This window comes from Gopherus evgoodei, unplaced genomic scaffold (assembly GCF_007399415.2).
Source record: "Gopherus evgoodei ecotype Sinaloan lineage unplaced genomic scaffold, rGopEvg1_v1.p scaffold_46_arrow_ctg1, whole genome shotgun sequence".
NCBI lineage: Eukaryota > Metazoa > Chordata > Testudines > Testudinidae > Gopherus > Gopherus evgoodei.
In genome coordinates, this window is record NW_022060067.1 from 186,878 (window position 1) to 209,058 (window position 22,181).

Consider the following 22,181-nt stretch of genomic DNA (forward strand, 5'->3'; position numbering starts at 1 on the left):
GGGTGCAGTCTTGGGGAAGAGGCGTTCTGTGGGTGTGGCCTCGAGGGGAGAGGTGCTGTGAGTGGGGGTCCTTAAGGAAGGAGTGTCATGGGGGTGTCACAGTTCGGATAACAGTGCGCCCCCCACTGTAAGGAAGCTTCTGCCGCCCCTGCTCTGTGTTCGCAGAGTGGGAGAGAGCAGCATCCATGGCAGTGATTTGCTCCCCGGGGCTCCGGCAGGGGGCTTGGGAGGTGATTTAAAGGTCCTAGGGCTCCGACCACAGCAGAGAGCCATGGACCCTTTAAATCATCAGCCTGGGGAAGATGGGCCGGGCTGGCACAGCATACTGGCTCTTGCCAGTACCCCATACCGTAACATACTGGCTTACTTTCACCTCCGGAAGGTCCTCACGTGGATCAATAACTGGTTAAGAGATAGGAAACAAAGGGTAGGACTAAATGGTCAGTTTTCAGGATGGAAACAGGTATCTAGTGGTGTCTGTACTGGGACCAGGACTAGTCAACATATTAATAAATGATCTGCTGAGCAGTGAGGTGACAAAATTTGCAGATGATCCAAAACTACTGGCTTGCTTCCTAGAATGAATGCTCCTTGAGTGGGGTGACCATAGGGAGTAGCTCAAATCTCCAAAGTGCCTGGCCAGGGGCAGGACATTAGCACAGCAAGGGAGGGGTGTGGCAGTGACATCACAAAAGCCTTTTGCAGGACCTCAGATTATTGGTCAAAGGTGGTGGGGAGGTGGTGATCTCACAGAGAGATGCTGACATCAGCCAGGCAGGAGAGGCGGCGAGGGCCCAAGGAAACCTCAGAGACCCCTGTGGCTTTGCTTCAGCAAGTCTCCTTCTCCAGGTCTCTCTTTGAGGACTGAGAGAGTATTCGGGTTCACATACATGAGCGCCAGGAGGAACTTCTTTCAAGTTGTCTCCTTCCCTTTGCCTGATTTTACTAGAAAACAGCCATCCCTGTTTAGAAGGTAAGAGCCTCCTCGAGCTTTGAAACCTGTTCAGTCTGAGCCATCTGGTGACAGTTGAATTCTAGGCATGGAAAACACGAGCTTAAGGAGGCTGAATTTTATTCCACATCTGAGATTTTCTCCTTTAGAATCACTGGGGACATTAGGGTTTGTCCTTTTTGTTTCACCTTTTCCTCCATCCATCCCTTCCTCCTTTCTCTTTGTCTCTTGCTTCTTTTGTCCTTTCACCTGTTCCCCTCCCAACACCAAGAGAGAGGTGTGTGTGTGTGTGTGTTGTGGGGGAGTGCTCTGTAGCTCCCACTCTGGGAGGTCCACCCAAAAATATTCGGCTGAGATAGTGCTCGGGCAGTGATCCCCACCAGTGACCTGGGCCACCCTTTGGCCTCTGGTGAGAACCCTCAGCCTCCCTTCCTCAGTCTCTACCCTGATTGGCTGAGCAGGGGGTTATTGACAAGGAGGAGACTCAGGTCCTTTTTCTTCTCTTTTATGACCAAGTAAATAAGTCATAACCAGTCATATGTTTGAAGAATTTTGCTGCTTCTCTGCATCAATGGTCTCTGAGCAGTTTGTGAGTCTCTAACATTGCTGTTCTCCTCAAATACTTGCTGAATAATTACTGTGCACTGTTGTTGGTCTTGAGCTCATGTGAGAGCACTTTACTCAGGTCATTCCATGTATGAAATTCAACATCTGATGGTTAGTTTCAAAATCAGGGCTCTTGAGTCCTTTTCCCAACTCTGCCACTGACTGGCTGTGTGACCTAAGACAAGTCAATTCTCCTTTCTCAGCCTTAGTTTCTCCCTCTTTCAAGTAGGGATAATAATGATCCAGTCTTACCTACCTCAACACACACACTGTCTCTCCCCACAAACAAACAATCTCCACACTGCAGTTGAAAGGCAGCTGGCAATCTAGTAGGATGCCCATGGAACAATGGGATAGAGAAACCTGCATCACTGAAAGTACAGCCATGAAGACACCACACACCAGCCTTTCCTAGCTGGCAAAAATCAAACCTCCACAGAAAGACCCCTATGGTGTCACACCCCAGCTCCCTAAGCCCTCAGCCACAACCACTTAACACAGGGGCCTTTCTACACTCTGGTTCTGTTCTCACTGAAGGGTCATTTCCAATTGTTTGCTCAGACCAGCTTCCCCAGCACACTCACTGCTGTGCAGCTCTGTACATGTGGCCATGGCTGAACAGCAAAAATTCCTGCCCATTTCCCTACTGGCTGGATCATGGTTAGAGTGTGTTTGTGGTTAATGATGTCGCTGTAGATTGTTCGTTTCCTGCCTTGGGAATTCAGACAGTCCCTTTCCCAACATATCTCCAGCACATCAGTCCCTGGCTGGGTCTCCTGCGCAGTGGAAAACATCCCTTGTTTGGTGCTGCCAAGGGGAACGTGCAGAGCTGAGATGTCCGTCGGCTTGGATCAAAGGGGGATGTTGGATGGAATTTATCACACAACGCTCCCTGCTCCCCAGAGCCCCATGGGGAGAATCTAGAGAAGGGGGAGTCATTTCTCCCCTGCACTCCCAGAAGAGCTGCTAGGACTCCTTCCTGCCAGCTACTCACCCCTGGATTCCTCCTCAGCTCCTGGGATCTTTCTGCTCCAAAGGCTCCAGAGGCCTGGAGTGGGGAGTGCGTCACTGCACAGTCTGAAACACAAGGGAGGTTTCTGGAATTGAAGGAAGGAGCAGAAAATGGAGAGGAAAGAAACAGAGAGAAAACGCCTCATCTCTCTCCCCTCCCCCTCCCAGCAAGAAATGTTATCAAGGATCAGCTTTAGGGGAAATGGTGCCCTGGGCAAAACTTGTACTTTAGCACTTCCCCATCGCCCCTGGACGATCCCCCTCCCCCTTTCCCCCCAGCTCCTGCACTCCCAACCCTTGCACCTCCTTCACCCCTATCTCCTGCCCCCTCCTGTGCCCTAACCCCTACACTGTGTCCCCTTTGCCCTTAAGTCCCACACTCCCTTCCTGTGCTACCAGCCACTGCCCCCTGCTGCACCTCCTTCACCCCTAACCCCTGCACCCCCTCCTGCACCCACGTGGGGACAGTGACCTGTGTGCATGAAGCAGCTCGCATTGCTGCCCGCTCCTCCCTGGAAGGCTGCTCCTCCAGGCACTCCTAGGAGCTGTGGGGGTGGGGTGCGGGGGCAAGAAGCATCATCTGAGTTCCCTGCATCCGGGTCACTTTCCTCAGCCAGGCTGCATAAGGGGAGGGCAGAGAGCAGCAGCTTCTGATGCTCCCCTCACAGCACAGCCCAGGTGGGGAAAGTGACCAGGATGCATGGAGCACATAGTGTTGCTCCTCTCTCCCCCCAACCCTCTATGGGGCCATGGAGGAGCACTGGGGCAGGGGAGAGCAGTGAGCACCTTTGCACTGGCACACAGTGCCCTTTGACCCCCTGAAGTCCGGAGCGGCTGCCGGAGGGCCCCACCCCTAAGGCCAGCCAGGCTCCCCAGCACAAACAGCAGAGAACACAGAGAGACTGGCCACACACTGAGCAGCGGTAGCCTGGGCAGCACATAATGGAGGCTCGGGGGGGCTCAGCCTCCCTAAACCTTGTGTCACCAAGGGCCAGTGGAGCCAAAGACTAGGGGCCCTGGAGAAATTAGGTCCCCCTGGAAAAGTCTGCCCCATGTCAGCCCCAGGGCTGGAGGAGCTCTCACTCCGTGCTACGGCCCGGGGGCTGCAGCAGGGGCACAGAGCTTCTCTGGTCTTGGGGCCACAGCGGGGCAGGGGTAAAGGAGTGACAGGGTGGGGCTAGTGGGGGAAGGGGTGGAACAGAGGTGACATAGTGGATGGGGCCATGGGTGGAAGGTGTGGCAGGGGGCAGAGCCACAGACAGAAGTGAGGGGGCCTAGTTCCAGTGCTGGGGCCCCTGCACTTGTTCTCCCTTTCCCTGGGCTTTGGCATCACTAGCCCCTGCTTAACGTGTAGGGTTCAGTGGTCCCCAAAATGTGGGGCATGACTCCTAGGGGAACAAAGAGGAAGATTCATAGGGGCACCTCAGGGGCTGAGCCAGACCCCATGGAGGGAGCACCAGTCAGCCTGACTCTGTCCCAGCTCTTTTCCAACCCCACCCTCATCCACGGCCCGTGACTGCCAGCTCGGCCTCGACCCCCTTGCCCCTGTCTGCACCCCTTTCTTCAGCAAGCAACACCCCACTCCCAGCCCCAGTTTTCAAGTGTGGCTCCGAGGGCCCACAGCCATGGATAAGAGGGCACAGTGTGAAATGTTTGGGGACCACTGCTTTAGGGTGACGTTCTGAATCACTTCTATGCAGTCCAATAAAAGCTATTCCTCACCTATCAGGACCGACTAAGTATGTTCTGCTGCCCTTCACTTATGCAGGAAGGATAATAACATTTCATACCACTCAGTGCTAAAGTGATTTGTAACCTGCCACCAGCTAAAACTGGTCATTTTGGGGAAGCGGCCCCATGATGCTGCATACCTAGGCAGAGTAGGTGTGTCTATGCAAACACGGTCTGTTCCTGAAGCCTTTCCCACAGCTGGTCACTAGGTGTGAGGCGGGAGCTCATTCAGCCCCTGCTTCCGCTTAGTATTTAAAAACACCTTAGTGTCCCTATCTCTGCTGGCCTTAGATTTCTCATCCTGTCCATTGCCTGACATCTCAGATGAGGTGGCCGAGTGGTTAAGGTGATGGACTGCTAATCCATTGTGCTCTGCATGCATGGGTTCAAATCCCATCCTCATCAGATGCATTTATTCTTCACTCCTCCTTTCTAGACCACCATCTCCCCTTTGGTACAATGACAGACAAAACAATGTTGCTTCCTGCAAACAAAACCCTGCTCAGAAACCCCCTTGCTTTAAATAAAATGTCTAAATCTCAGATTTCTAAAAATAAAATTCTCAAGCCCTGTATGTCTTAGCTTTTATATCAAAAGGTAACAGCCTCATAATCTCCCCCAAACACCCTGAGACCTCCCCAAATTATTAAAATACCCCAGTTCTCAGCAAGGCCATGACAGTGACTCACAGCTAGAGTGTCTAGGCTAAGCTGTTCTGAAGGAGGCAACTCAAACATTTTCTTCCTGCTTCCCTTGGCAAGGTCTGATTGGGAAAACAAAATTCCCCAAACTGAAAATTTTCAGCTGAAAAACCAGTACTAGCTATTTGGGGACCTTGGTTTGAATGTATTATTATTATTATCTTCTGATTTATGAATCAGTTTTGTCATCCAGGTGTGTTTCCAGCTGTTGATTTGTGGGGGAGAGATGCCAAGTCATGATGTCTCTTCCCCTCTTTCATAGTTTCTTCCAACTTTCTAGAAAGCTCCTTTGCTATGATGTGAGTCAAGCAGTGTCCATTGTTGCTGTGTTATCTCGGTGAAGTCTGCATCGTACAAGGTTCCTGGGATAGTCCTTGGGAGTGTAGATACCTTCAATGGGCCAGCAGTGAGTCTGGCTCCTCCCTTGTCGCACCTGAAAGGCTGGTGGGGGGCATTTCCCAACCTCATAACATATTTCTGTAATGCACACAGAGCAAACTTCATAACTTCCCAAACCAATGTGAGCACATAGAATGCAAGAAGACATTAAGGTTCAACAGATGAACAGTTCAAGATTTTTGAAATGATACCTCACCACGCAGACTTTGTTCAAATGTATCATCACTATATGAGAGTGGTGAATATGAGGCTTGCAGGGTGCTGCTTTGAGCACAGCGTGCCACACCTGGGCTTCCATTGCAATGGGAGCGTACCCGTAGAATCCATCTCTCCCGGGATAAAGATGGCAGGATGGCTGGCCTGGGTCATCTGACTTGGGCTCATGGAGCTAAAGCTGAGAGGCTAAAAACAGTGGTGCAGATATTTGTGTTCACACTGAAGCCTGGGTTCAGAAACCCTCACCCCTCGTGGGGTCTCAGAGGTTGGGTTCAAGTCCATATGTCTGCACTGTAATTTTATAGTCTTGCAGTCCAAGTCCCATAACCCTGAGTCAGCTGACCTGGGCTTTGAGACAGATGACCTGGGTGTTTTAATCATAGTGTAGACATAACACTAGGATAGGTCTAGGAGCCCAGAAGGTTGGGAGGGAGTTTAGCAAGTGCAAATGGTAAAACTGCAGGGAAGTATTACCCTGGACTCATGGCAGTTCTCCATTGGTCTGTCTGCTTTTGAGGCAGGGATAATAACTGCCAGTGGTGCCCTGTTGAGTGGCTTTTGGGGCACCTGCTCTTGGCTGTTGTCAGAAGGACCTTTGGTCTAGCCCAGTGTGGTTTTTTTTATGGTTTAAATTACACACACAGGCACTGATAACAGAGTTACTGAACGTTTGGGAGTTAGGAGCTGGTAGGTCAGTGGTCCAGTCCCCTCATGGATGACCCCCTCTCTCTGGGACAGGGGCAGGTCTGAGCTCTCACACCAAATGCTCATTGTGGCTGCCAGAATCTGTGGGCAGCTCACCTAGTTTATGCTGAGGGTTGAGTCCTGCTTTGTGCCCAGTGTCTGAGAATGAAAATCCTAAACCACCCTATGAAATAATGAATGCAGCAGGATGTGCTATTGTCCCTGCCCCAAAGCAGGCAGACCAATGGAGAAATGCCATTGAGTCCAGGGTAATACTTCATTGCGGTTTTACCTTTTTTGCTTGCTAAACTCCCTCCCAACTTTGAGGGGGCCCAGAGCCCAGTATTGAGCCTGAGCTGAGACATATACACTGCAAATTTACCACCCCACGGCCAAAGCCTCGGGAGCCTGAGTTGGCATTGGGCAGCCCTGGGTGTTTCATTGCAGCGTGGACATAGCGTAGTATTATGTCTGCACTGTCATAAACACACCCAAGTCACTATTCTGAAACCCTGGGTCAGTTGATTCAGGCTTGTGGGACTTTTGCTACAGGATTATAAAATTACAGTGTAGACACTTGGGCTTGAGCCCAGCCTCCGAGACCCCACAAGGGGTGAGGGTCTCCTAACCTGGGCTCCAGTCTGAGCCTATATGTCTACACTGCAGTTTTTAGCCTCACAACCTGAGCTCCAGGAGTCCAAGTCAGATGATCCAGGCCAGCCGGGCCACACTGCTTTTATTACATTATAGATGCCCTCTCAGGGTATGTCTACATTGCAATGTAAGCCCAGGGTTAGCAGAAGTCATGTCAGCAGCCCCAGTGCATAAACATAAACCAGGAGGAAAAGACCAACCCCCAAAATAAGCTGGGCAGTGTCCTTCTCCCTACGGTTCATAAGTCCAGCAACCAAAAGTCCTTTAACATGAGCCATCCTCTCTCTGCACCCCACTCACAGCTGTTGTCCTTAGTCAGTGCAAGTCCAGAGGTACCTCTGCAGAGTTCACCTGCCATCCTGGGTGGAAAAGGGGGAAAATAAGAAGGCACTATTCTCACTATGTTGTCTAGGGACTCATTCATCCCTCCACAGCCACCCTGTCCTAACACTGACCTAACCCCTAAATTTTAGTATTAGGACCCAGGTGCCAGCCCGTTTGGCTTTCGAACTCCTGTCCCCTGCCTAGCAAGTGCTATTGAACTAAGCGTGAGTCCCTCAGTCGGGGTCTGCCGAGCACGGTTGTACTGCCCTCAATTTACACAACAAGGATAACAATGCTTTATTTCTCCTGCCCCAATAACAAGGAGACTGGGAATCCAACACCAGGCAAAAGTGATCATTTCGGTCAGCAATCCAACATATTTCCAACATACTGTAAAATCCACATGCAGACTCATACACAAAACCTTGCAAGAAAATCTTCCTGAAGGGGTCTGAAGCACCTGCTGCTGGAGGGAAGGAGGGAGCTGTGGGCTGGGATTGAGGAGCAGCATGAGAAGGAGGGGCCTGTGGGTTGGGATTGAGGGGGCTGTGGGTAGGGACAGAGGAGAAGGGTGAAGAGGAGTAGGCTCTGGTTGGGAGTGAGGAGCAGTGTGCATAGGAGGGACTGAAGTTTGGGACTAAGGGGCACTGGGAAAAGAGGGGACATGGGTTTAGGCTGAGGAGCATCATCATTTGGGGATCCAGCAGGAAATGGGAAAGCAGCAGGTGATTCTAATTCCTAGGGATATTCTGTGTGTGTGTGTGCAGGGAGGGAACATGCTATATGCCCAGATGCCTTTATTCCTCCAGGCTGCTAGGACAGAGGGGCTGTCAGGAAGTTGCCCCTTCAAACCCACACACAAAAAGGCCCTTCTGAGGAAAGGGAAAATCCTGAAGAGAAAAAATTATGTCAAAGAGGACTCCAGAGAGACAGTTTAAGATCTTGGGGAGTAGTTTATTATCTGACCAGGGACTTGAACCCTGGACCCTCAAATTAAAAGTCTAACGCTCTGCCAACTGAGCTTGCCAGACTCACAAAGTAAAAGAGCAACTTGGTGTGGAGGAGAACTAGTCAAGAAAACAAGAGCAGGAAACAGTAGGGAAAACCTGCTGCTCTCTCTGGCCTGGTCAACACTACAAGTTTATATCTAATTTAGCAGCATTAAATCACATTAACCCTGCACTCGTCCACACAATGAAGCCCTTTATATCGATATAAAGGGCTCTTAATACCGATATCTCTACTCCTCCCCGACGAGGGGAGTAGCGCTGAAATCGGTATTTGCCATGTCAGATTAGGATTAGTGTGGCCGCAATTCAGCGGTATTGGCCCTCTTTGAGCTCTGCTTGCAGAGGCAATAAAGTCAGTGTTGTTTCAAATTGCTGCATTCTTTATTACTTCATCACACAAATGGGGGGATAATTGCCACAGTAGCCCAGGAGGGGTGGGGGAGGAGGGAAGCAACGGGTGGGGTTGTTGCAGGGGCACCCCCTGGAATGGCATGCAGCTCATCATTTCTGCGGGATGTCTGGGGCTCTGACCCGGAGCGGCCGTTTGCCTCTCTGGTTCTTTAGTAGGCTTGCCTGATAGTCTAGACAGGACTGACTCTCCCTTTAGACAAAACTCAAAGAAGGGAACGACCTGGGGAGTCATTCCCATTTTTGTCCATGCGCCCCTGGCCAACCTCACCGAGGCTGGCCAGGAGCACCCATGACAGCAGCAGACGGTACAGTATAACTGGTAACTGTCATTGTCAACTTGCAAAGCAGCAGACGGGACGGTATGGCTGGTAACCATCCTTGCTAACTTGAAAAGGCAAGGGGATGCTGCTGTGTAGCGCTGCAGTACCGCGTCTGTCAGCATCATCCAGTAGTCATACAGTGACGGTGAAAAAAGGCTGAATGGGCTCCACGGTTGTCGTGCTATGGCGTCTGCCCAGGCAATCCAGGGAAAAGGGCGCGAAATGATGGTCTGCCATTGCTTTCACGGAGGAAGGACTGAGTGACGACATTTACCCAGAATCACCCACGACACTGTTTTTGCCCTGTCAGGCATTGGGATCTCAACCCAGAATTCCAATGGGTGGGAGAGACTGCAGAAACTATGGGATAGCTATGGGATAGCTACCCACAGTGCAACGCTCTGGAAATTGACACTAGCCTCGGTATATGGACACACACCACCTAACTAATGTGCTTAGTGTGTCCGCGTGCACTCGACTTTATACAATCTGTTTCCAAAAATTGATTTCTGTAAAATCAGAATAATCCCGTAGTGTAGACATACCCTGTGATTAACAGCTTTGGTGGCTAATTGAAAGGCTGATGGTTCAAACCAAGTGAAGATGAAGGTGGTTTTCTTTAGTGATGAGAATCCAGTTCATTTTAATGGGCAGAAAATCTCCTCAATGCTTGTCTAGCCTCACTGGGCAAGCATAAGTGGCCCTTTTACCAGATGCATTGGTGGTATAGTGGTGAGCATAGCTGCCTTCCAAGCAGTTGACCTGGGTTCAATTCCCAGCCAATGCAATGATGTGATGTTTCCTCTGGTGGGAACTGGTTTAATTTCAGTCACATTGTATCAGTTTGTCAATGGAATGAGAGAATCAAGGTTCTGCAGGTCATTCAACACACAGTGGAGGAAGAAAGGGGTGGGACTAGACAACGAGCAGGTGGAGTTATCCTGGTATTAAAATGTTTGGTTTATTTTTTTTAAAAACTTCCTTTACTTCCCTCTCCCTTTTAGACTCAGAGCCTTTAAGGTCAGAAAGGACCAATGTGATTATCTAGTCCGACCTGCTGCACCTTACAGGCCAAAAGACCCCCCTCCCCTCCTGTAATAGACCCAGTAGGGGAGGCAGCTCTGTGCACTGCCCCTACCCCAGGCAGCACATGGACGACCTCTGCTCCCCTCCCCCAATGGGTGTGCAGAGATGTGCCAGCAGCACTAAGGTGGCTCCCTGCCCACGCTGCCCCCGTCCCTCCGTGTCACTCCCAGAAATGGCCGGCATGTCCCGGCATCCCCTGGGGTGAGGGGAGCGTCTCCATTCATTGCCCCTGCCCCAAGTACCAACTCCGCAGCCCCCATTGGCCAGGAACTGCAGCCAGTGGGAGCTCTGGGGGCAGAGCCTGCAGGCAGCGGCACACAGAGACCCCCTGGCATGGCCCACCTAGGACCTGCTCCCCCAGGGTTGTGTGTACCAGTCACTTTGGGAGCTGCAGTGCCCGGGGTAAGCGCCACCCCTCTTGCACCCCAACCCGCTCCCCCAGTGCAGAGCCTGCATCTCACACCCAAATATCCTCCCAGAGCTTTGCTTGTTTTCCTTTCACCCAGAACCATGCTTCTTCTTCTGGGATGCAAGTAGCCATCCCTGGGAAGCCAAGAGGTAGGCACAGGATTCTACCTCCCAGCAGCCAACCGCACCTCCCCAGGCTTTTCAGGCTTTGCAGAACAAATGGGCTTAGCTTCTGCCCTGCCTTCCTCAGCTAGACTTTCCTCTTTTTCCCCATTCCTGCCTCACTCCCTCCTTTGGCAAGTCACACAAAGGAAGCCAGCAGGAAGAGCCGGCCGCCACAGGCCAACCTCCAAGGGCAGAGGAGACCAAGCCACAAGGCTTCAAAAGGTGACTGGCCAAGGTCCTCTAGCTTTCACCTGCTGATGCTAAGGCTTTTTCCCAGCTCATTTCACCACCCTCTGTCCTGCAGGGGTTGAGTTTATCGCAGCTGTTACCCAAAATTGGGCCAGCTAGTAAGTGTAGGGAGGACTAATGACCCACCAGAGTTTGGCAGAAAGCAGCAGGTTTATTATACTGACAGCTAAGTTCAAAAGAAGAAGCGGGGGTGTCACACTCACACTTGCATACTCATGCTCCCAGGACAGGCACAGCACTGGAGATGTCTGGATGCTGCAAGGTAAGTGTCCCACAGTGCAGCTATGGACGGTGCGATGAAGGTAAGTCTTCCTGAGGCACAGTGAAATACAATACAGAGAACCACTGGCCAGGCGGTCCGGGCAAAGGGCATTCACTGGAGGTACAAGCTTGTGAGTGACTCCTGAGCACATTGCCCCTTCCCCTTTTAAGGACCTGCACCTAATGGCCTGCGACTAGAGATGACTTGGCTGCATCTGGCTGGTCATGCTCCACTTTGGCAGTGTCCATGCTCTGGGTGTGTGAGTGCTGCCTAATTAGTGTCCCAGTGACCTTGTCTACCTGGGAGCTCTTCTGCTCTTCTCGCTATTCAACCAGCCCATTCAACCCACAAGCATTCCAGGAGGGGGAGAGGGAAAACCACTTCACAGGTATTCAGAGAGGGAGAGGAGACAAAAGCAGGAGGGAGGGAAGTATAACACACCTATTGAGCATACAGGTTATACATAGCATAGAAATCACTGCTGCTCCTACAACAGCAGGGACAGGCCAGTAGGAGCTGGGAGCCATCATGTTTCTTCCTGGTTTTAAACCAAGGACCCTTTGCATGTTAAGCAAACATGCTAACCACTACACTACAAAATTGCTGTTGTAGTGTTTTGCCCTTCCCTTCATAAGAATATAAGAATGGCCATACTGGGTCAGACCAAAGGTCCATCCAACCCCACATCATATCTGCCAACAGTGGCCAACGCCAGGTGCCTCAGAGGGACTGAACCTAACAGGTAATGATCAAGTGATCTCTCTCTTGCCATCCATCTCCACCCTCTGACAAACAGAGGCTAGGGACACCATTCCTTACCCATCCTGGCTAATACCCATTCATGGACTTAACCTCCATTAATTTATCTGCAAAAAGAAAGAGGAGTACTTGTGGCACCTTAGAGACTAACAAATTTATTTGAGCATAAACTTTCATGGGCTAAAATCTACTTCATCAGATGCATGCAGTGGAAAATACAACAGGAAGAGAGAGAGATATATACACACACACAGAGAGAGAACATGAAAAAATGGGTGTTGCCATACACACTATAATGAGAATGAGCAGTTAATGTGAGCTATTATCAGCAGGCGAAAAAAACCTTTTGTAGTGATAATCAGGGTGGCCTATTTCCAACAGTTGACAGGAAGGTGTGAATAACCGTACGGGGACAAATAAACATGGGGAAATAGTTTTACTTTGTGTAATAACCCATCCACTCCCAGGCTTTATTCAAGCCTAATTTAATGGTGTCCACTTTGCAAATTAATTCCAATTCAGCAGTCTCTCCTGGGAGTCTGTTGTTGAAGGTTTTTTGTTGTAATATTGCGACTTTTAGGTCTGTAATCAAGTGACCAGGAAGATTGAAGTGTTCTCTGACTGGTTTTTGAATGTTGTAATTCTTGATGTCTGATTTGTGTCCTTTTATGCTTTTATGTAGAGACTGTCTGGTTTGGCCAATGTACGTGGCAGAGAGGCATTGCTGGCACATGATGGCATATATCACATTGGTAGATATGCAGGTGAATGAGCCTCTGATAGTGTGGCTGATGTGATTAGGTCCTATGATGGTGTCCCCTGAATAGATATGTGGACAGAGTTGTCAACGGGCTTTGTTGCAAGGATAGGTTCCTGGGTTAGTGTTTATGTTGTTTGGTTGCTGGTAAGTATTTGCTTCAGGTTGGGGGGCTGTGTGTAAGCAAGGACTGGCCTGTCTCCCAAGATCTGTGACAGTGAGGGATCATCCTTCAGGATAGGTTGTAGATCCTTGATGATGCACTGGAGAGGTTTTAGTTGGGGGGCTGAAGGTGACGGCTAGTGGGGTTGTATTACTTTCTTCGTTGGACCTGTCCTGTAGTAGGTGACTTCTGGGTACTCTTCTGGCTCTGTCAATCTGTTTCTTCACTTCAGCAGGTGGGTAGTGTACTTGTAAGAATGCTTGATAGAGATCTTGTAGGTGTTTGTCTCTGTCTGAGGGGTTGGAGCAAATGTGGTTGTATCTTAGAGCTTGGCTGTAGACAATGGATTGTGTGATGTGGTCTGGGTGAAAGCTGGAGGCACGTAGGTAAGTATAGCGGTCAGTATGTTTCCAGTATAGGGTGGTGTTTATGTGACCATTGCTTATTAGCACAGTAGTGTCCAGGAAGTGGATCTCTTGTGTGGACTGGTCCAGGCTGACATTGTAGGTGGGATGGAAATTGTTGAAATCATGGTGGAATTCCTCAAGGGTTTTCTTTTCCATGAGTCCAGAAGATGAAGATGTCATCAGTGTAGGGCAAGTAGAGTGGGGGCATTAGGGGATGAGAGCTGAGGAAGCGTTGTTCTAAGTCAGCCATAAAAATGTTGGCATGCTATGTGGCAATGCGAGTACCCATAGCAGTGCCGCTGACTTGAAGGTATACATTGTCCCCAAATGTGAAATAGTTGTGGGTGAGGACAAAGTCACAAAGTTCAGCCACCAGGTTTGCCGTGACATTATCGGGGATACTGTTCCTGACAGCTTGTAGTCCATCTTTGTGTGGAATGTTGGTGTAGAGGGCTTCTACCTCCATACTGGCCAGGATGGTGTTTTCCGGAAGATCACCAATGGATTGTAGTTTCCTCAGGAACTTAGTGGCATCTCGAAGACAGCTGGGAGTGCTGGTAGCATAGGGCCTGAGGAGGGAGTCTACACAGCCAGACTATCCTGCTGTCAGGGTGCCATTGCCTGAAATGATGGGGCATCCAGGATTTCCAGGTTTATGGATCTTGGATAGCAGACAGAATACCCCTGCTGCTTTTTTGGCCTGCTGCTTCTCTGTCTGGGATGTTTTTGTCAGCCCTGGCACACAAAAAAGGGCATCATTGTGAGTGCCCATGAAGGCAAGATGAATTTTGGCTGCCTTGCTCGGCTTGACTTGCTTCCTCACCCCATTCCTGCCTTAGATCCTAGTGGCTGAAGATGGTTCATTGTCTCAAGCAGTGCCAAAGCCTGGCACAGTGCTCCTGGGCAGCCTTTGCTCTGCACATGCCGGCCATGCACATTTGCAAATACATTAAAGTACCTGTCAGTAAGTTCTGGGGACAGTTGTTCACCTTCAGAAGAAGGTCCCTAAAATTGGCCTGTCTCACCCAGTGGTACATTGACCTCTGTTCAGATTGAGGCAAAGGAGGACAAGGACCTGCCTTCCAGCTCAGCCACCACTGAGAGAGCCGTACAAGGCTTCAAAGCCCACAAAACCCAACCCCCCTTCTAATACGGCAGAAAAGCCACATGTCTCCTGACTAGGTAGGGACGTCCTATTGCCCCACAGGAAGTGGAAGGCCATCGTGTTCGGACTCAGCAGCACTCATGGAGCAGGGGGAAACACATGGCTGAGGAAATTCCCCACAGCCAAAAGATAGGTCTTGAGTATCACAACTTTGTAGGCTAATGACAAGGTCCACTTATGCCACTGGCTGAGCCTTTCCTCACAGGCCAGCAACCGCTTCTCCCAGTTCGCGTACCCCACCTCATCCCCAACCAAACGCTAGAAGGCCCAGCTCATCAGCCTGCCCACTCTTGCAGCCCTCCTCTTCCGCCCTGACTGATAGGGAGGAGTATTGAGCCTCCCTCCCTTAGGCCCTTCAGCATTCCTGGGGACACCAACACTGCACAAATGACTTTGGGCCAGTAGGTCAACCAATAGGGCTGCCTCCTAGGCCAGGCTGCAGCCCAGCTTCAGGACTCAGAGGAAATGCAGCTCGCATCCCTACCTACAGGACTCCAGGCACAGCCAGGCTTCTGGATCAAACATCCCCTCTTGTGCTCAAGTCACAACAGCTAGTGGGGGGGACAGACAGACTTTCATGGCCTTTGAGGAAGCAAGACAGAGCCTTGGAAGACCCAGTAGGGTTAGGTGCCACAGGAATTGCTCTCAGATCCCACTGAGACTTCAACTCAGATTGCAGGATTCAAAGTCCTGAGTGCTGGCCCTTACACCATGGGACCAATAGGGAACCCCCAGACCTCTGCTGAGTTCTGGTAAGGATGAACCTGTGTGGGCAACCCTGCATTTGCTCACCAAGTTGTCATGCAGCAGTTTGCTGCAGCTCCCAGAGACCTTTCTTAATCCAGACTGAGAGGCCAGTGGGCATGTGAGGAAGTTGCCCCTTCAGTCCTAGGCAATACATGGCCCTTCCTAGGAAAGGCCAAGTCCTGAAAAGGAGAAGCTGAAGTCAAGAAGCATCCTCAAAAAATGCCTTCTGAAGATCTTATAGGGAGAACTGTCTTTTTCATTGACCAGTGACTTGAACCTTAGACCCTCAGATTAAAAGCCTGATGCTCTACCAACTGAACTAGCCAGGCTCACATGTACAAATGGCAAATTTCATGCAGAAGAGAAATTAGTCATGAAAATGAGGGCAGGAAACAATACAGAAAACTTGCTACTCTTGCTTTCTTAGCAGTCCTAGCCCCAGCCTGCTCCTCCATCTGGCGCCCTGAGGCCTTATTCTTTCTTTAATTAAATATCAAATCCAGGAGAAAACACAGTTATACAGAAATGTCATTGGAAATATAAAAATTAAAAAGGAAAATGCAATTGCCATCGCTATAGCGTGTCTGGGCCATTCCTGTATCGAGAGCACCCACTAAGGTCCCTGTGTGCTTACGAGAAACCTGGAGGAACTCATACCACAGCCTGAACATGAAACTCAACTGCTCCCAGGTGCTGCAGTAAAACCCTTTCCCTGCTGTGACGTTGCACTCCATAGGATTTTATGAAAATATGCTAATGAGTGTGAATATAAAGTAACTGAAATATGCTTCATGCAAAAGGTCTCTTGTAAGGTATCATTACAAAGCTTATAATCTACTGTGTGTGTTCATCCTATTTGTACGAACCGATAATTCCTGTATCTGAAACTAAAAATATGAAATATAACTCTGAGGTCCTATTGTAATGATGCAAAGTGTAGCCCATTAATAGTGGTTTGGACTCTTGATGGCTCCCATTAACCAGGACAATTGACTGGAGATGGCTCTGTCCTGCACCATCTGTGAGTCAGGCCAGGAAGAATGAAGGCTTGGGGTCTCCCAGGACATGTGACCATGTCACCTGGTACAGGAATCCATCTTAAACCTGGGGCTTTTCCCCAGGAGAGAGACAAAAGATTCCTGCCTTGTAGCAAAGCTGTATAAGGGGATGGAACAGAAGAAAGGTGGGTGCAGTCATGAGAAATCCCCTAGCTACCTTGAGCTGGAACAAGGACTATACCTGGTGAAAAGATTGGGCCCAGACAAGAAATAAGTCTAGACTGCGAAAGAAGAGTATTGGAAGATCTCTGAGGGTGAGACTTGATCTGTATTGAGTTTCATGCTGTATTAGGCTTGGACTTGCATGTTTTTGTTTTATTTTGCTCTATGGAGAATACAAATGGCACAGAGAAGGAAAAGATAATGCCATAGAAAAGTCTGTGTGCGTGTGTTAGATGGCTGGGAGGGTGTCTAGAAACCACTCTCCTCTAGTTTCTTTTCTCTGATTTCCTTTTGGGAAATCTGAAGCAGGGAGCAAACACCATTGCTACCTCTGAAGCTTGAATTTATGACCTTCATCAGACTATGAGACTGACACGCTGTCAACTGCACTAAGAAGACTTGGTAAAGCTTTAGGCTCCGTGCATATAGGACCCTCCTACATCGGTGACTGGGGCAGGGAAGGAGCCAGGGGTGTGCTGGAAGAAGCAGGGAGCTCTGGTGCCCACAGACCTGTCCTGGCAGCTTTCTCAGCAGCAGAGAAATCAATTTGCCCTGCCAGTGAACAATCTCCTGGAACTAATGGCAGCACAGGGGGGATGTTTCCAAGCTGTGCACCTACTGCCACATTTTGGAACTTACTCTCCTTTTCCTAGTAGGGCACTTTCCGTGGGAATTAGGCAAAGCAAACTACACAGGTAAGAGGAACACGCTGGGGAAGGTACATGGGGAACAGAATCCAGTGCCCCAAATAAGGCCTGAATTTATAATCCCAGCAGCTTGCCCTTCTGCACTAACCAATTGCACCACTGCAGATGCTGTTTAGATGGATTTGGGAAGCAGGCAGTTCCCAGTCTCTGTGGTTCACACCTTTGCCTGGTAATTGAAAAGCAGCTGGTTCAAACCTAATTCAAGATGCGGCTTTTCAGTGATGAGACTCCAGTACGTTTTAACAGGAAGAAAATCTCCTCTATTCTGGTTTAGCCCCATTTGACTCCTTCTGCCCATCTCCCCCGCCCCCCCAGTCTCTTTCCTTCCCCACTGGGGCCATGCAGAGAGGAGCCGCAGTCAGTCTCTGTCACAGAGAGTCTGTATCCTACAAACGGAGGGAGGGGGTCACTCTAAAACATTGATAACGGGGAGGGGAGGGGTGTGCGTGGTTAGGGGGAGAAAGGATGGAGACCTAACGGTGGGGCCCAGAGAGATTCCTCCAAACAGGGGAGATCCCCTGCTGCCCCCCATCTGCCAGCGGTGGGAAGAACAACTGTGTTTGTGGGGTCTCCACATGCTGTCCCCGCCCCAAGAGCCAACTGTGGCAATGGGAGCTGCAGGGCTGGAGTCTGTGGGCAGCAGTGCTCAGAGATGCCCCCAGCCCTCCTGCTTAGGGGCTGCTGCCAGAGGCGGGTGTGGGTTGCTTTAGAGACATGCCCGAGGTAAATGCTGCACCCTTCATCCTCTCCTGTACTCCCAACCCCCTGCCCCAACCCAGACCCCACATCTGCACCCAAACTCCTTCCAGGACCCTGCTCCTTGCACACCCTCCTGCACCTCAGCCCCCTGACTGAGCCCAGACCCTGCACCCAAACTCTCTCCCAGAGCCCAGCCCCTCTCCCTCCCACACCCAAACTCCCTCCCAGAGCCTTAGGCAGGTGTGGGGAGGGGGGGCAGGACTTGGTCCCATTCTGGGCACCACCAAAAATTATACAAACCTGCCGCCCCTGTCCAGCCCAACCTTCTGCTGATGCACCTCAGCCCACACCCGTGCAGGGTTTGAAGCTTCCATTGCTTAACTTCCAGGACACTGAAGGATTTCAGCTCCACTTTGCCCAGAGGGAGCCTTCACCCCACTCCCAACCAGGTTCTTGTCCATGGGATCACTGTTAGGGGGGCTGGGTCCCTCGGTGTCTTTTCTCTCTCTACGATAGGCCAGGGTGCAATAACTGGGGCATCTGAGCACCCAGGACCTTCTGTGGGGCTGCCATTCCCCTTCCCCTTCTCTGGTCTCGTCTGTCATTGACTCCAGCCTTTTTCCTATCCATCGTCAGCACCTCCCAAGCAAGCTGCACTCACCTCAAAAAGACATAAAGTCCTGTGGCACCCTATAGCATAAGCTTTCGTGGGTGAATACCTGCTTCGTCGGATGAACGTGGCGGAAATTTGCAGGAGCAGGTATAAATATGCAGGTAAGAATCAGTCTAGAGATAAGGAGATTAGTTCAATCAGGGAGGATAAGGCCCTCTTCTAGCAGCTGAGGTGTGAACGCCAAGGGAGGAGAAATTGCTTTTGTAGTTGGCTAGCCAGGCACAGAATTCCCACTACATTCAGCCGATGAAGTGGGGATTCACCCCTCAAAGCTTATGCTCCTGTACATCTGTTAGTCTATAAGGTGCCACAGGACTCTCGCTTTTTACAAATCCTGGTTAACGCAGCTACCCCTGTGATACTCAAAAAGACAGTGTCCCCTGTTGGGTGTACATAACTGACCTCTCTCCTCTCCGAGCACTGACTGCCCCTCTGTTTCCTTGCCTCTCAATCTGAGCAGATGGGACCTTTCCCTCCAGTGCTGGAGGATTCGCCCTTCTCATCTACCCTTGTCCCAAGCAGCACAGTGAGAGGGAATCTTAAATGTACCAAGGTGACTTTGGAGCAGAAACCCCCCAGACCTTCCATGCAATTGGCACTTGCCCCTCACTGAGCAGGACTGAAACTGGTGCAGGGATACTGGTGGGCCACATCCCCTCTGGGCATGAGCAAAGCAGCAAGGTGAAAAAATGAACCTGGAGATGCTGGGGATTGAACCCAGGGCCTCATACATGCAAAGCATGTGCTCTACCACTGAGCTACATCCCCAGATGGGCTGTGTTTGCTATGGGTTATACTCAGAGCCTTCCTGTTCTCACTGCATCCAGTGACCTATAAGCTTCACGAGAAGCCCATTCCCCTCTCTGAGGGCCAGGCCTGCTCTCCTGGAGGTTACTTGTTCATAGGAGTCACTTTGCAGCAGGGCAAGATTCTATGTGTGGGGCAGAGAGAGTTTGTGCCCTGGACTCAGGGTGCAGAGATACACTAAGCCCTCTCCCCTGCATTGGGTGGTGGGGGTGCTGCAATCCCCTGCTGTAAGGTCATTGTGGGGTATGCTGTGAGCAGCTCAACACCTCACCCTGGTGGCAGAAGTGGGGTGTGGAGTTCTAGGTGTTTCCACCTGCCTGTGAAGTCCAACTTTCCCCAGCACATTCACTGCGGTGCAATTGGGTCACTGTTTCCATGGCTGAACAGCAAAGAATCACTCCCAGTTTCCCTTCTAGCTGCAGCAGGATTAGCCTGTGTCAGTGGTTAATGAGGTGGATCTGGTTGTAGATTGTTATTCATTCCCCACCTTGACAATTCACATAGTCCCTTTCCTAATCAAATCCCCAGCACCTCAGTGATCCTGGTAGCAGGGGTTGGTTCCTGAGACTTTGAGGGTCCTTTTTACCCTTCACCTGGAGTGAACTCAGCTTTTCCCCCATCCCAGACAATCCATGAAATAACAACAGGAGCATAAAGAAAGAGGGGAGGGAACATCTCACTGCCAGGGCTGGATGTGCCCAGGGCCCCATCTCATCCATTGTTTCCATGGAATTTGGCCCCCTGCTTTGCAGAAGGGACAGAGAAAGATCTTGCTGTTCCTGTGTCTGTGCAAGGAAAATTGTGCTTCTGTATGAAAGAGAGGATGGAAATGGCCCCATGATGGGACAATATCCTCAGGATTAAGACCTAAGGACTCAGGCTGAGAACTGATAGAACTCCACTCATCTGGGATATAACAAATTGTCTTCCATGTAGCAGGGCCAGATCCAGCATTTTTGCCACCCCAAGCGGAAAAAAAAAATAAAGAAGCTGCAACTCTACCTCTTTTGGCAGTGAGTCTTTCCCTCCAAGAGGGACTGAGAGGACCCAATAGCCACAGAAGCCTCCCCATTCCATTGGCCATCCCTAGTGCCTGGAGCCAGCCCTACCATGGAGACACTGGGAAGATGGGGGAATCAGGAAACAGCCACAGATTTATTTACATTGCAAGTGAAGAATAACTGAAGCTTTTTCTAATTGAAGTCACTTTTCCCTGAGTGGGAATTGAACCCAGGCCTTGGCAGTGAAAGTGCCAAATCCTAACCACTAGACCACCAGGGAGATGATAATGTTGTTTTTTTTCTCACTTATGCTACACTGTCTTAGGCTACTTTCTATCCACTTTCTGACAGTACTCCATTGTCCACTCCCTGAGGGGTTAAGAACAGAGAGTACAGGAACCCCTGTACTCAGGGTCACAACCTCAGCCCAACACAAGCCACTGAAATAAACTCTAAGGATGCTTCCTCCAGCAGGATCACAGAGCCACACAAAAAAAAACCCAGGAGGAACAATCCTCCTCTGTCTTCATTTACCCCATCGCAACCCTCTCAGCAGCCGACTCTTGCAGGAAGGACACTCAGATGACAGGAGCTCTGGCATAAAGACCAAGGGAGGGGTGTTGCTTCCCCTCACTGTGAGCTGATCACAGTCTGACTCTGTGTAACAGGGCTCTGAACTTTGCCATCTTGTGTGTTCTGAGAGCAGAGCTCCCCGGACCCTGCTGCTGAGAGCATGGTGATTGCACAACAGCTGCAAGGCCTTTTTCCTTCTCCTTGGCTTCCCTAGACTTTCCCCACAAATGGTTCTATCAGGTGCTGGAGGGATCTAAGGACCTGCAGGTTTCCCTCACCCATCTCTTAAAGCAAACAGTGATTCCCTTTTCTGACACTCCTGGGTCTGGGCTTCTTTTGAGTTTTTCCCAAGGGGGGGGCCGATTCCCTGTGAAAATGTGTGTGTGGCACCAGCTTGTCTGCCCCCTCTCTGGGAACCGAGAATCTTTTTCAGACTCTCCCCCACTAGATGAGTCCAACAGCACCTCCCCTTGGTGGGAGAATCCTAAATTCCGACCTCCCGCCCTGGTTGCTCTGACCAGCTGATGGCGGCAGCATGCTAAATCAACCCCAGCTCTCTGGTCTAGAAAGCAGCATCTAACCAGCCTTGTGACAGCTCCGGTTTGCTCGCTGGAGACATAACAAACCAGAAAGAAGTCAAATGTCAGACAGGGAACCTCAGCTCACAAATAAAAACCTTCAGGGCACCTTCTACACTGCGTCTGGGCAGTTGACTGACTTTAAATCTAGCTAGCTCTGTTGGTAGAGCATGATGCTCTTAATCCCACCATCATAAATCCAAGCCCCATGGTGGGTGGTAGCGACAGCCCTTAGGTGTCACTCTTCTGCTAATAGTCACAGATCAAAATGAAACAAACTCTCTATGCTCTTTGGCAGGTCATGTTTCTTCCTCTCTCTGAGCTTCAGTAAAACATGAAGAGAGAACAAACTGACATTTGCATCCTATGTTAAGAGAGTATTTTCTCCTCTTCCATTGTACCCCAGGCAAGAAGAGGGGATAATAACCAGTTAACGGATGATTGCAGAGGGAAAATTTGGTCTTTATAAATAGGACAATGATCATTTGGTCTCCATGTCCACTGATGGTAGGACAAGAAGTAATGGGCTTAATCTGCAGCCAGGGAGATTCACGTTAGATATTGGGAACAGCTTTCTAACTCTGAGGGTAGTTAAGCTCTGGAATAGGCTCCCAAGGGTGTCTGTGGAGTCTCTGTCCTCGGAGGCTTTTAAGAACAGGTTGAACAAACCTCTGTCAAGGATACTCTGCATATACTTGGTCCCATAGACAACCTGCTCTGGCTCTGGTTCCCTCCT

At 50.3% G+C, this 22,181-nt stretch overlaps 5 non-coding genes across 5 annotated transcripts; 2 read left to right on the forward strand and 3 right to left on the reverse strand.

Moving 5' to 3' along the window:
- Positions 1–4,623: 4,623 nt before the first annotated feature.
- Positions 4,624–4,705, forward strand: TRNAS-GCU. Its single transcript has one exon. It is a non-coding gene; the product is annotated as a tRNA-Ser (tRNA).
- Positions 4,706–8,236: 3,531 nt separating this feature from the next.
- TRNAK-UUU lies at positions 8,237–8,309 on the reverse strand. The gene has a single exon. It is a non-coding gene; the product is annotated as a tRNA-Lys (tRNA).
- Positions 8,310–9,734: 1,425 nt separating this feature from the next.
- TRNAG-UCC lies at positions 9,735–9,806 on the forward strand. The gene has a single exon. It is a non-coding gene; the product is annotated as a tRNA-Gly (tRNA).
- A 9,376-nt stretch (positions 9,807–19,182) lies between these two features.
- On the reverse strand, positions 19,183–19,254 carry TRNAA-UGC. Its single transcript has one exon. It is a non-coding gene; the product is annotated as a tRNA-Ala (tRNA).
- A 1,248-nt stretch (positions 19,255–20,502) lies between these two features.
- Positions 20,503–20,574, reverse strand: TRNAE-UUC. Its single transcript has one exon. It is a non-coding gene; the product is annotated as a tRNA-Glu (tRNA).
- Positions 20,575–22,181: the final 1,607 nt, after the last annotated feature.